Source organism: Rana temporaria, chromosome 8 (genome assembly GCF_905171775.1).
Source record: "Rana temporaria chromosome 8, aRanTem1.1, whole genome shotgun sequence".
Lineage (NCBI taxonomy): Eukaryota > Metazoa > Chordata > Amphibia > Anura > Ranidae > Rana > Rana temporaria.
In genome coordinates this window covers 166,680,062-166,693,510 of record NC_053496.1, presented here as the reverse complement: position 1 = coordinate 166,693,510, position 13,449 = coordinate 166,680,062, and the positions used below count along the sequence as shown (strand labels likewise).

General features: G+C 48.2%; 1 long non-coding RNA gene across 1 annotated transcript; it reads left to right on the top strand.

Annotated features, from left to right (window-relative positions):
- The first annotated feature begins 19 nt into the window (after positions 1-19).
- Positions 20-1,071, top strand: LOC120909962. Its single transcript, XR_005741390.1, has 2 exons — positions 20-376; positions 638-1,071. It is a non-coding gene; the product is annotated as an uncharacterized LOC120909962 (long non-coding RNA).
- Positions 1,072-13,449: the final 12,378 nt, after the last annotated feature.

The following is a 13,449-nucleotide window of genomic DNA, read 5'->3' as shown; positions in this document are numbered from 1 at the left end:
TGATGGAAGCATCATGCTGTGGGGGTGTTTTTCAGCAGCAGGGACTGGGAGACTAGTATTCTGGCTAGTGACACTGTCACTGATCGTATGCTCCCTCTCATCGGGAGCAGTTATCAGTGACGTGTCACTCGTAGCCACGCCCCCCTGACAGTTAGAATCACTCCTTAGGACACACTTAACCCCTTCAGCGCTACCTATCACCTGCCCAATACCATTCCAACAGTGAAGCATGGTGATGGCAGCATCATGCTGTGGGGGTGTTTTTCAGCAGCAGGGACTGGTAGACTAGTAAGGGTTGAAGGAATGGAGCAATGTACAGAGATATCCTCAATGAAAACCTGTTCCACATCTCTAAGGACCTTAGACTGTAATGAAGGTTCACGTGTCACTCGTAGCCACGCCCCCCTGACAGTTAGAATCACTCCCTAGGACACACTTAACCCCTTCAGCGCTACCCATCACCTGCCCAATACCATTCCAACAGTGAAGCATGGTGATGGCAGCATCATGCTGTGGGGGTGTTTTTCAGCAGCAGGGACTGGTAGACTAGTAAGGGTTGAAGGAATGGAGCAATGTACAGAGATATCCTCAATGAAAACCTGTTCCACATCTCTAAGGACCTTAGACTGTAATGAAGGTTCACATTCCAACATGAGAATGATTCTAAGCACACAGCTAAGCAATCCAGGTGTGCAAAGCTTGTGTCAAACCCCAAAAAGACTCAAGGCTGCAATTGCTGCCAAAGGTGATTCAACAAAGTACTGAATAAAGGGTCTGAATACTTAAAGCGGAGCTTTACCCTAATAGCATGTATATCTGACCAACTCCCTTATATTCGTAACAAGTACTGTCCGCAATTAGTTTTTTTTTTATGCTGTACGTACCTTGTTATCCATGTTTTTCAATTTACTTCTCCCCGCGGGAGTAGGCGTTTCTATGAAAAGTGGGTGGTCTATTGCGCTACTGTGAGTGTTGAAATGTGAGCCAAGTAGATGTATGTTGTATAATAAATGGAGACCAATTATTAAGTGAATACGTGAAAAAAGAAGAATAAATATTAAAGCTGCTTAATCTGTAGGTGCACAAAACCAATAGCATAAAAATATATAAAAAATGATAAGCGCTAAAATATAAGTGTAATGCACATAATGGCTGAATAGCCAACACACTGTGACCTGTAATGAAGATTGGGCTAGGAGAGCCCAAAACAAAACAAAAATGGTGACTGTCCCACTGCAAACAAAAAAACACTGGGCTGGATTCAGGTAGAATTGCGCATTTTTTACGGAGGCGCAGGGCAACGTTTTTGCCCTGCGCCCCCGCAAATTTGCTGCGCTGCCCTTGATTCACAGAGCAGTAGCTCCGTAAATTGCGTGGGCGCGCCGGCAAAATGCCCGGTGCAAGCGTGCGCAATTTAAATGATCCCGTAGGGGGCGGGAATCATTTAAATTAGGCGCCTTTACCGGCCGGATCGTAGAGCGCATGCTCCGTCGGGAAACTTTCCCGACGTGCATTGCGGCAAATGACGTCGCAAGGACGTCATTTGCTTCAAAGTGAACGTGAATGGCGTCCAGCGCCATTCACGATTCACTTACGCAAACTACGTAAATTTCAAATTTCGCGACGCGGGAACGACGGGTATACGTAACATTGGCTGCCCCTGCTAATAGCAGGGGCAGCCTTACGTAAAAACCGCCGTACGGAAACAACCTAAATTGCGTACGCAGGGCTCGCGCAACGTTGTGAATTGGCGTTAGTATGCAATTTGCATACTATACGCTGAGCACAACGGGAACGCCACCTAGCGGCCATCGCAAGAATGCAGCCTAAGATATGCGGGCATAAGAGCCTTATGCCGCGCATATCATAGGCTGCAGTCGGCGTAACGAGGTTCCTGAATCAGGAGCATTCGTTACGCCGGGGCAAGTAAGCAATTGCGCTGCGTATCTATGGTTACACAGGCGCAATTGCTTCTTGAATCCAGGCCACTGAGTGTAAAGTCTATCAATGAGATGGCAAATGGATAATCTTGAGGAGCAGATTAAGAGGATGGATCATCTAGACAAGGTCTTTGAATCCAATAATTTATCTCCTATTGCCCTTACCTTCAACCAATGGTGTGTACGCATAGGGCAAGGGATTCCTCCTTCTGTTAGGTCAGCGCCCCGCCACTCCTGGATGCGTTCCTATGGTGACCCGTAGCGTTGAAGGTCCTGGAATCTGTGTATCTGTGTATCTCAGAGAAGAGCCTTTATCCAATGGTATATGTGCATGTGGCAATGGGTTCCTCCTTCTATTAGATCAACGCCACTCCTTATGGTGTCCTGGAACATTTGGAGGTCCTGGGATCCGGATGTCCGTGTGTCTCAGGGATCAGACCAGAGAATGGAGTGAAAAAATAGATGCCACAATGGTGAAGTACGTAGATACCGATGGTAAATTTATTGTATAAAAAAGGAAGGTTAAAAATGAGCAAATTGCGCTACAGCATGGGACGCAGCGTTTCTATGCCTAGGGGGATTGTCATCTGGGAGGTTGCCCAGATGATTGACGTCTGTTCGCCCCGGCAGATAAGGCCCCGCCCCCCGTATTGCGTAGGCGCGCACGAGTTACGGGGCTTCCGAAAAAGAAATAGAGTCGGCTCTATACGGCGCCTGCACTCTGCATGTTCGGCTTCTTTCGGAAACCCCGTGCGCGCCTACGCAATACAGGGGGCGGGGCCTTATCCGACGGGGGGAACCGACGTCAATCATCTGGGCGACCTCCCAGATGACAATCCCCCTAGGCATAGAAACGCCTACTCCCGCGGGGAGAAGTAGATTGAAAAAATGGATTACAAGGTACGTAAAGCATAAAAAAAAAAAAACGAATTGCGGACAGTACTTGTTACGAATATAAGGGAGTTGGTCAGATATACATGTTATTAGGGTGAACCTCCGCTTTAAAGCGGAGCTTCACCCAAAAGAGGAAGCTCCGCTTGTCTGCCTCCCCTCCCTCCGGTGTCACATTTGGCACCTTGTGGGAGGGAGCGGGTGCCTGATTTTGACTGGTACCAGCTCCCACTTCCTGCCGATTTCACTGTGGTGAACTCCACCAGAAGTTTGGCCCTCACCGCAGCCAGCCTATTGAGAAAGCGCAGCACGATTCATGCATGTGTAGTAGGAAACCAGCACCCGACAAGACTCGGCTTGGGTGATCCCTGGACAGGTAAGTGCGCTAATAGTAAAAGTCAGCAGCTACAAAAACTGTAGCTGCTGACTTTTAATAAACACACACTCAGCTGTCCCAGGATCCAGCGATGTGCTCACCTGAGCCGTCCCTTCTCTTGGTCTTTACCCGGTGCCAGCATCTCAACTGTGGGCACCCGGCTGTGACAGCTTGCGGCTTCACAGCCGAGTGCCCACAGCACATGCATGAACCACTCTGCTACTGTGGATGGTTCCTCGGTCTTCTGGGACCTGTGACATGTCCCAGATGACTGCAGGGAGGTAGGGGGGAGAGAAGAATGGGCATGGCCGATTTGAGCAGAAGTCGTAGTGGGTACCTATCAAAATCAGGGACCCGCTTCCCCCCATTAAAAAAACAGTTACCTTGTGAAGAAGAGGAGGGGGGTGGTGTTGTTGAGAAGGCCTTAAAGCAGAACTTCCCCTTTTGGGTGGAGCTCCGCTTTAAGTACATGTTGTTTTTTTTTTTTTAACCCCTTTCCATCCCCCCCTATAGCAGTTTTACTGCTACAGGGCGGAAGCTGTGCGCCGGATTACACACATATATATATATATATATATACCGTATTTATCGGCGTATACCGCGCACTTTTTTGCCCTGAAAATCAGGGCAAAATCGTGGGTGCGCGATATACGCCGATACCCGCGCCGAGTTTGAATACTGCGCCGGCATATACCGAGCGCAGTACACTCGTGTATAGTCGGGCAGGCTCGGCTCCTCTCGCGCTGACGTACAGGACGTGAGCGCGAGAGTAGCCGAGCATTGACAACTATACGCGAGTGTACTGCGCTCGGTATATGCCGGGGCAGTATTCAAATTCGGCGCGGGGAGGACGCCGCAGAAGGACGCCGGACCCGACGAAGAGGACACCCGAAGCCGCAGACGGACGCCGGACCCGACGAGGCCGCTGCACAAGACACCAAAACTGTAAGTACAAAAATCTTTTTTTACAGGAATGTCGGGTCCACTTTAGGGGTGCGCGCTATAGGCCGGAGCGCGCAATACCCCGATAAATATGGTATATATATGATCCGACACTTCCAGGTAAGGGGAGCTCATGCGTGCCGCCAGCGGCTCGCTTCCACTGTGAATCGGCGGATACCGGGTACTCGATGTGGGCTGGCACCAGCCGATCATCAGACAGGGACACAGAAACATCATAAGAGAGATGATCAGACAGAGACATGTAAACAAGGCAGATCGTAGTTCTGACAGGAGGGAAGGGATGAGGTTTGTGTCCCTGCAAAGCAAAGAATAAATTCCATCTCTTGCCATAGTAAAAGCCCCTCAAACGGTATAGTAAAACACTGGCTAGGCACGCAGTAAACCCTTTGATTGCCCCTGGTGTTAACCCCATCCCAGCCAGTGTCATTAGAACAGTGTGAGTGCATATTTTTAGCACTAATCACTGTATTAGTGTCACCCAAAAAGTGTTGGTGTCACAGGCCCGGATTCTCGTACGAGTTATGCCGGCGTATCTCCAGATAAGCCGTCGTAACTCTGAGTCCGAGCCGTCGTATCTATGCGCCTGATTCTTAGAATCAGTTACGCATAGATTTGTATTAGATCCGACCGTCTCTTACGCCGTCGTATCTTAACTGCATATTTACGCTGGCCGCTAGGGGCGTGTACGCTGATTTACGCCTAGAAATATGTAAATCAGCTAGGTACGCGAATTCACGAACGTACGCCCGGCCGATGCAGTACACGTTTACGTTAGGCTTTTCCCGGCGTAAAGCTATATGAGGCGTAGATGCGGCGTACCAATGTTAAGTATGGACGTCGTTCCCGCGTCGAAGTTTGAAAATTTTACGTTGTTTGCGTAAGGCGTTCGCGAATAGGGCTGGGCGTCATTTACGTTCACGTCGAAAGCATTGGCTTCTTGCGGGTTCATTTGGAGCATGCGCACTAGGATACTTTCACGGACGGCGCATGCGCCGTTCGTAAAAAGCGTCATTTACGCGGGGTCACAGTAAATTTACATAACACACGCCCGCATCTACCACATTTGAATTAGGCGGGCTTACGCCGGCCTATTTACGCTACGCCGCTGCAACTTTGGTTTGAGAATACGGCACTTGCCTGTCAAAGTTGCGGAGGCGTAACGTAAATAGGATACGTTACGCCCGCACAAAGATACGCCATTCTACGTTAAATCCGGGCCACAATGTCTACTGCAATATCGCAGTCCTGCTATAAATTGCTGATTGCCACCATTACTAGTAAAAAAAAAAAAAAAAATTCCCATAGTTTGCAGACGCTATAACTTGTGAGCAAATCAATCAATATACGCTTATTGGGATTTTTGTTACCAAAAATATCTATCAGAGTACTAAGTTTATGAAGAAATTCAATTTTTTTATTAGATATGTTTTATAGCAGAAAGTAAAAAATATTGTTTGTTTTTTTCAAAATTGTCTGTCTTGTTTTCTTTATAGCGCAACAAAAAAAAAAAAACGCAGGTGATCGAATGCCACCAAAAGAAAGCTCTATTTTCGGGGGAAAATTACATAATATTCATTTGGGTATAGTGTTGCATGATCATAAAAGGCTGCATTGATGGGGGCTGGTGAGGCTGCATTGGTGGGCGCTGGTGAGGCTGCATTGATGGGGGCTGGTGAGGCTGCATTGATGGGCGCTGGTGAGGCTGCATTGATGGGCGCAGGTGAGGCTGCATTGACGGGCGCCTTATTAAAAAGGTGGGGTATACATGGGCAGGACAAAGGGATGGAGCCAATGGGGGGGTGCGGCAAATTAAGGTTTCGCCTAGGGTGTAAAGAATCCTTGCACCAGCCCTGTACATACAGTAGCTTCCTGAAAACATCACAGCTCCCTCACTCAGTACTCCTCATAAAAGCCCTCAGCCCTAAAGCAGGCAGTGGGCTGGGTTTTGGAAGACATTATGCAGATATTAGAATGCGGAGACTCTATGGTTAAAAGAAGTCCAATAAATGAAAGGGGGAGGGCTAGGATAGACAGGTTGGGGAGGCAAAAGAGCTAGATGATGCTGGATGTCTTCCAGACAGGGGATGAGGTAGGCTCTACAGTGGATATAAAGGCCCGGATTCACGTAGCACTTACGCCGACGTATCTCGAGATACGCTGCGTAAGTGTAAATGTGCGCCGTCGTATCTGTGCGCCGTGCCCACAGAACTACATACGCCTGAAAATAGGCTTCCTACGACCGACGTAACTTGTCTACGCCGTTGAATCGTGGGCGCATATTTACGCTGGCCGCAAGGGGCGCTTCCATTGATTTACGATTTGAATATGCAAATGAGGGAGATACGCCAATTCACGAACGTACTTGCGCCCGGCGCATTCATATACGCGGTTTGCGTAAGTCGTACGTCCGGCGTAAAGTTAAGCCTCATAAAGCAGGTGTAAGTCATGTTAAGGTATGGACCAGGGAACAGCCGTCGTATTTTACGTCGTTTACGTAGTAGTACGTGAATAGGGATGGGCGTAGGTTACGTTCACGTCGTAGGCAGTGATTCGACGTATCTTAGGGAGTATTTTCGACGTGATTCTGAGCATGCGCACTGGGTTGCGTCCACGGGACGGCGCATGCGCCGTTCGGTCGGCCCATCATTTGCATGGGGTCACGCTTCATTTAAATTGATCACGCCCACTTCCACCTACTTTGAATTAGGCCGGCTTACGCCTAGGAATTTACGTTACGCCGGCGCAACGTAGAGCGCATTTGCTTTGTGAATACTGTGCTCGCCGCTCTGCGCTACGTCGGCGTATATATTCGATACGATACGCCGGCATAACTATGCGCCGATGTATGTGAATCCAGGCCAAAAAGTCTACACTCCCCTTTTAAAATGTCAGGTTTCTGTGATGTAAAAAAAAATGAGACGAGTAAATAATTTCAGAACTTTTTCCACCTTTAATGTGAATAAGCAATTGAAAAATAAACTGAAATCTTTTAAAAGGAGGAAGTAAAAAAAATAATAATGTGATTGCATAAGTGTGCCCACCCTCTTTTAACTGGGGGTGTTCAGAATTAAGCAACCACATTCAAACTCATGTTAAATAGGAGTCAGTGCCCACCTGCCATCGTTTAAAGTGCCTCTGAATAACCCAAAATAAAGTTCTGCTGTTCTAGTAGGTCTTTCCTGACATTTTCTTAGTCGCATCTTATAGGAAAAGCCATGGTCCGCAGAGAGCTTCCAAAGCATCAGAGGGATTTCATTGCTAAAAGGTATCAGTCAGGAGAAGGGTACAAATTTTTTTTCCAAGGCATTAGCCATACCATGGAACACGGTGAAGACAGTCATCATCAAGTGCAGAAGATAATAAAATATGTCACTACATCACCAAGAACTAGACTTCCAAAATTGATGAAAAGACAAGAATAAAACTGATCAAGGAGGCTGCCAAGAGGCCTACAGGAATATCTGGCAAGTACTGGCTATGTGGTACATGTGACAACAATCTCTCGTATTCTTCATGTGTCTGGGCTGTGGGGTAGAGTGACAAGCTGGAAGCCTTTTCTTAAAGGGGTTGTAAAGGTAAATGTTTTTCACCTTAATGCATCCTATGTAAAGTTAGCATGTGAAATAGCGCATGTTTCCCGTACATAGAACTGTCCCTGCACAAAGTGTCATTTCTGAAAGGAAAAAAAGTCTTTTAAAACCAGACTTGCGGCTATAATGAATTGTCGGCTCTGGCAATTCAGAGCGAATTCATTCATTAAAAAAAAAAAAAAATAGCATGGGAGTCCCCCCAAATTCCATTACAGGTTTGGAATCGATATTAAGGGGAACCCCCGCCGTCAATTTAAAAAAAAATGACGTGGGGTTCCCCCCAAATATCCATTCCAGACCCTTCAGGTCTGGTGTGTATTTAAAGGGAACTCCACCCCAAATTTAAAAAAAAAATGGCGTGGAGTTCCCCCAAAAATTCACAAAAACCGGATAGGTGGACACCATCGGTCCACCCGGGTGAAAGGGGTGGTATGGTTTAGTTTTTATATATATATATATATATATATATATATATATATATATATATATAAAATTAGTGCTGTCAGTTAAACGCGTTATTAACGGCGTTAACACAAACCCATTTTAACGCCGTCAATTTTTTTATCGCGCGATTAACGAGGTTCACCCTTTAAAACATTTTTTTTTTGTCAGCACGTACCTCTTAACCCTTTCACGCCGACGGGACGCATATGTGCGTCCTCGGCGTTCGGGGGTTATACCGGGATGATGCCTGCAGCCGCAGGGATCATCCCGGTACCGTTGTTTAGAGCGGGCGATCGGCTATCCAAACATAACAACCGATGCGGCTAAAAGCCGCTCGGTTGTTATGCCGGAGGAGCGGGAGGGGACATCCCCCCCCTCCCGCCGCCTTTCGCCGCTCTGACCGGGCCTCCCGTCCCACCGGGAGACCCGATCCTAGATCCGCCGCGTTCTGTGTTCAGGGGGAGACTGACACTAAGCCGTAAACGGCTTTGATTCAGTGTCCGCATTGAAACCACGGAAGCGACGTCATGACGTCACTTCCGGGTTTCTCGGCTGCCAATGGCGCCGGATTTAAAAAGGTACACAGTATTCAGAATCGCCGTTTTCGGCGATCTGAATACTTTGAAGTGCAAAGGAGGGCTCGGAGGTCTTTTAGACCCCGATCCCTCCATAAAGAGTACCTGTCACCACCTATTGCTGTCACAAGGGATGTTTACATTCCTTGTGACAGCAATAAAAGTGATCAAAATGTAAAAAAATAAAAAAACACAATTTAATATTATAAAAAAAAATAAAATAAATAAGAAAACAAAAAAAAAATGTTTTAAAGGGTGAACCTCCTTAATCGCGCGATTAATCGTGAGTTAACTATGACATTAATGCGATTAATCGCGATTAGAAATTTTAATCGCTTGACAGCACTAATATATATATGTAATTTATTTTTAACGGGCACAATTTTATTTTTATATATTTTTTTACAGATTGCTTTTGATCTGATTAATATATTGTCATTGTTTTTTTCAGCAGAGTCTGCTGAACAGTTCCTCTATAAGCTCATGGTCCCTGGAGTAACTATAAGCTTATAGCAGAAGAGGAATGTCAGGTCCATATGCCGTACAGACCTAGCAGTAAAAGTATTTCTGCCTTCCTGTGACTAGGTGGTCGGGATCCACCCAGAAGCGGGCCACTGAGAGCCTGAGCCAGCCACTCCCACCTCCTGCAGAGCGCTGGAGCGGCAGAACAAAGAGCTGGTGGCTGACAGTGTTGTATGTTCAGTGAAGAACAAGAGCTGAGTGATCAGTGGTCACATAATCGCTCAGTTCTCGGTCTTAGGGCTGGCAAGGGGACAGCTGCAGCATCAGATCAGACCAGTGGCAGTGCTTCCATAAAGGGCGCAGGAGCGCTGCCCCCTTTCTCCTGCACCGCTCTATTACCATAGATAGATTCATGCATTGCATGAATCCATCTATGGTTGCTGCTGACACTCCCTATTCAGGTGTCCGGCCCCTTTTCGGGCACAGGGCACCTGAATTACACCAGCTGGGGTGTTTTCTGGAAGCACCTAATTAGAGCCATAGGCTCTACAAGGCACTCAAAAAAGTAAACAGTGGGTGCCATGCTGGGCATTCGCTGTTCAAAGGAATTCACTTTGCTAAAACTGGGGTAGATTCAGTAAGATTTGCGCAGTTTTTACGTAGGCGCAGGACACCGTTTTTGCCCTGCGCCCCCGCAAATTATCTGCACTACCCTCGATTCACGGAGCAGTAGCTCCGTAAATTGCGTGGGCGCTCCGGCAAAATGCCCGGCGTAAGCGCGCGCAATTTAAATGATCCCGTAGGGGGCGTGGCTCATTTAAATTAGGCGCGTTCCCGCGCCAAACGTAGTGCGCATGCTCCGTCGGGAAACTTTCCCGACGTGCATTGCGGCAAATGACGTCGCAAGGATGTCATTTGCTTCAAAGTGAACGTGAATGGCGTCCAGCACCATTCACGATTCACTTACGCAAACGACGTAAAATTTAAACTTCGCGACGCAGGAACGACGGGTATACGTAACATTGGCTGCCCCTGCTATTAGCAGGAGCAGCCTTACTCGAAACCCGACGTACGCAAACTACGTACGCAGGGCTCGCGTAGGGTTGTGAATCGGCGTTAGTATGCAATTTGCATACTATACGCTGACCACAACGGGAACGCCACCTAGCGGCCAACGTAAGAATGCAGCCTACGATATGACTGCATAAGGAGCCTTATGCCAGTCATTTCTTAGGCTGCCGTCGGCGTAACGAGGTTCCTGAATCAGGAGCATTCGTAACGCCGGCGCAAGTAAGCAATTGCGCTGCGTAACTATGGTTACGCAGACGCAATTGCTTCTTGAATCTAGGCCACTGAATCTGCCTCTCAGCCAATCAGTCTGTTACCGGTCACCTGATTGGCTGAAACGTCAGGCGCTGTGATTGGATGCCTGAAAGAGGACGGAAGAAGACATGGAGGACATGCAGGAGACCGTCGCTGACCGGCTCCGAGACAGGTAAGTGCAGGCAGCATCTGATGGGGCACAGTAGCGCCAATTGATCGGCACTCAGGCAGCATTTGATGGGGCACAGTAGCGCCAATTGATCGACACACTGGCAGCATTTGATGGGGCACAGTAGCAGCAATTGATGGGCACACTGACAGCATTTTATGGGGCACACTGGCGGCAATTGATGGGTACAGTGGCTGCGTTTGATGGCACAGTACCTGCGTTTGATTTGGGTTTGTTTTCCCCAAAAAAAAATCTGAGCACCAGCCGCCACTGGTTTAGACCAATGCTGCAGCCACACAGGTGAGTATGTGCGTCTGTTTTTTCATATCTCCTCTAATAAGAATACCTCCAGATGAATGTTGCAGCAAAGTTCAGTTACAGGGCCCCGAGGCTGATTGGGATGTGGCGTCGTCTATGTTTGAGACGTGAAGACAAGATCGGCGGTGATGGGAAAATCCCTCCTCCATCTTCTGACCTGGATAAAATAAAGCAGCAGCTCCTGTATGGTCATATGGGCCCGGATTCACAAAGGACTTACGACGGCATATCTCCACGTACGCCGTTGTAAGTCCAAATGTGCGCTGTCGTATCTATGCGCCTGATTCTTAGAATAATTTTCGCATAGATTTGGCCAAGATACGAGCGGCGTAAGTCTCCTACGCCGTCGTATCTTGGGGTGCATATTTACACTGGTCGCTAGGTGGCGCTTCCGTTGATTTCCACGTTGAATATGCAAATGAGCTAGATACGCCGATTCACAAACGTACTTGCGCCCGGCGTATTAAAATACGCTGTTTACGTAAGGCGTACGACCGGCGTAACTTTACCCCTCATAAAGGGGGTAAGTCATGTTAGGTATGGACGTCGGAACAGCATCGTATTTTACGTCGTTTACGTAAGTCGTCCGTGAATGGGGATGGGCGTAGGTTACGTTCACGTCGACTAAGCATTGAGCCGGCGTAATTTACGGACAAAATTCGACGTGATACTGAGCATGCGCCGTTCGTTAGGTGCATCATTTACGTGGGGTCACGATTCATTACCATACAACACGCCCCCTACCAGCCTACTTTGAATTAGGCGGGCTTACGCCGGCCCATATACGCTACGCCGCCGTAACTTCGGGCGCAACTTCTTTCTGAATACACTACTCGCCTGACTAAGTTACGGCGGCGTAGCGCATATGAGATGCGCTACGCCCGCCTAAAGATAGGCGATTCTTTCCGAATCCGGGCCCAGGTCTCCAAAAATCTCCCTATCTACTTCCTTCCTCTGGGGTTTTCAAACCCAACCTCACAGAGACAGGAAATGCATATGTAGCATTACCCCCGGATGAGCTGCTGGTTTTCGGTGGCACATTTACCTCGTGGCTCTTCAGAATTCCTAGGGGTGAATGGTGTATATAGCAATAGTAAAAGAATGTCCGCAACAAGTGTCTCCTGAATGAACGTCAGGGAGACACCTCTGCCACAGGCCCTCTCTGATTGTAGTTACTGAGGCAATCCTCCTTAGGTGAATTACGCCTGGATCTCCTTCTTAACGTCGCCCAAGTACCGACTGACAGGTGATCAATCCTTCAGTGTCCGGCTACCTTGATCCCCGGTGGTTGGTCGAAGCCCTTTTGGCGCTCCTCAGACGGACTCCCCACCTAACAGCACTACCGCTTGGGATCCTCAAAGGTGAGAACCCAGTCGCTCACTGGGTCCCCGTCGCTGCTCAGATGTTCCGAGAAAACATGGCCCCAGAACCAGGAACACCGCGTGGCACGCACGCCCCGGCCAGGTAGGTCATAACGCAGGGGCGCCGTGATGTGGCCACCCTAAAGGTGGGTGCCACACTGGACGAAGAAGACCCAGAACCAATGGCGTCTGCCCCATAAATACCCTCCCCCAGCATGCACAGCGAAGCTACACCTTCCTGATTGGCGGCTGGGGAAGAGCACCCAAACCTTGACTCCACTGCTGCCATCTACTGCACAGGGGTGGGAAGAACACCCCAGCACAACAGAATGAGCCCACAGCACAGCCAAGCTGAGACAGAGACCCTGTTTTAAGCATAACAATTTGGATCAACTACAATCTGATCTCCCTTTAAATTTAAATAGCACCGGTACTTCAAAGTAACCAGGCGCTACACATACATAAATTAACAGTGTACAGCAGGGGTGTCCAAACTTTTTTCAAAGAGGGCCAGATTTGATTAGGTGAACATGCGTGAGGGCCGACTATTTTGCCTGACAATCTTTGAACCATTAAAATTCGGTCCAAGTGTGTTCGTCTGAGCACTAATACTCTGCCCAACAAGAATTCTCTTGCCTTTGTGGCTGTGTGTGGTGAAGAGATGAGCTTGGGCGTGTTATTTGGATACACTGTATATATTTTATTTGTGGCCCCAACGAATCCCAGAGCGCTGCTCAGGACTAAGGATGAGCTTGGGAGTGTTATTTGGATATACCGTATTTATCGACATATAACACGCACGGGCTTACCATTGCCATGAATGCAGCCTCACCATAGCCATGAATGCAGCCTTACCATTGCAACCAATGCAGCCTTACCATTGCAACCTCACCATTGCAAACAATGCAGCCTCACATGTGCCATAAATGCAGCCTTACATGTGCCATGAATGCAGCCTTACCATTGCAACCAATGCAGCCTCACGTGCCATAAATGCAGCTTCACATGTGCCATGAATGCAGCCTTATCATTGCCAT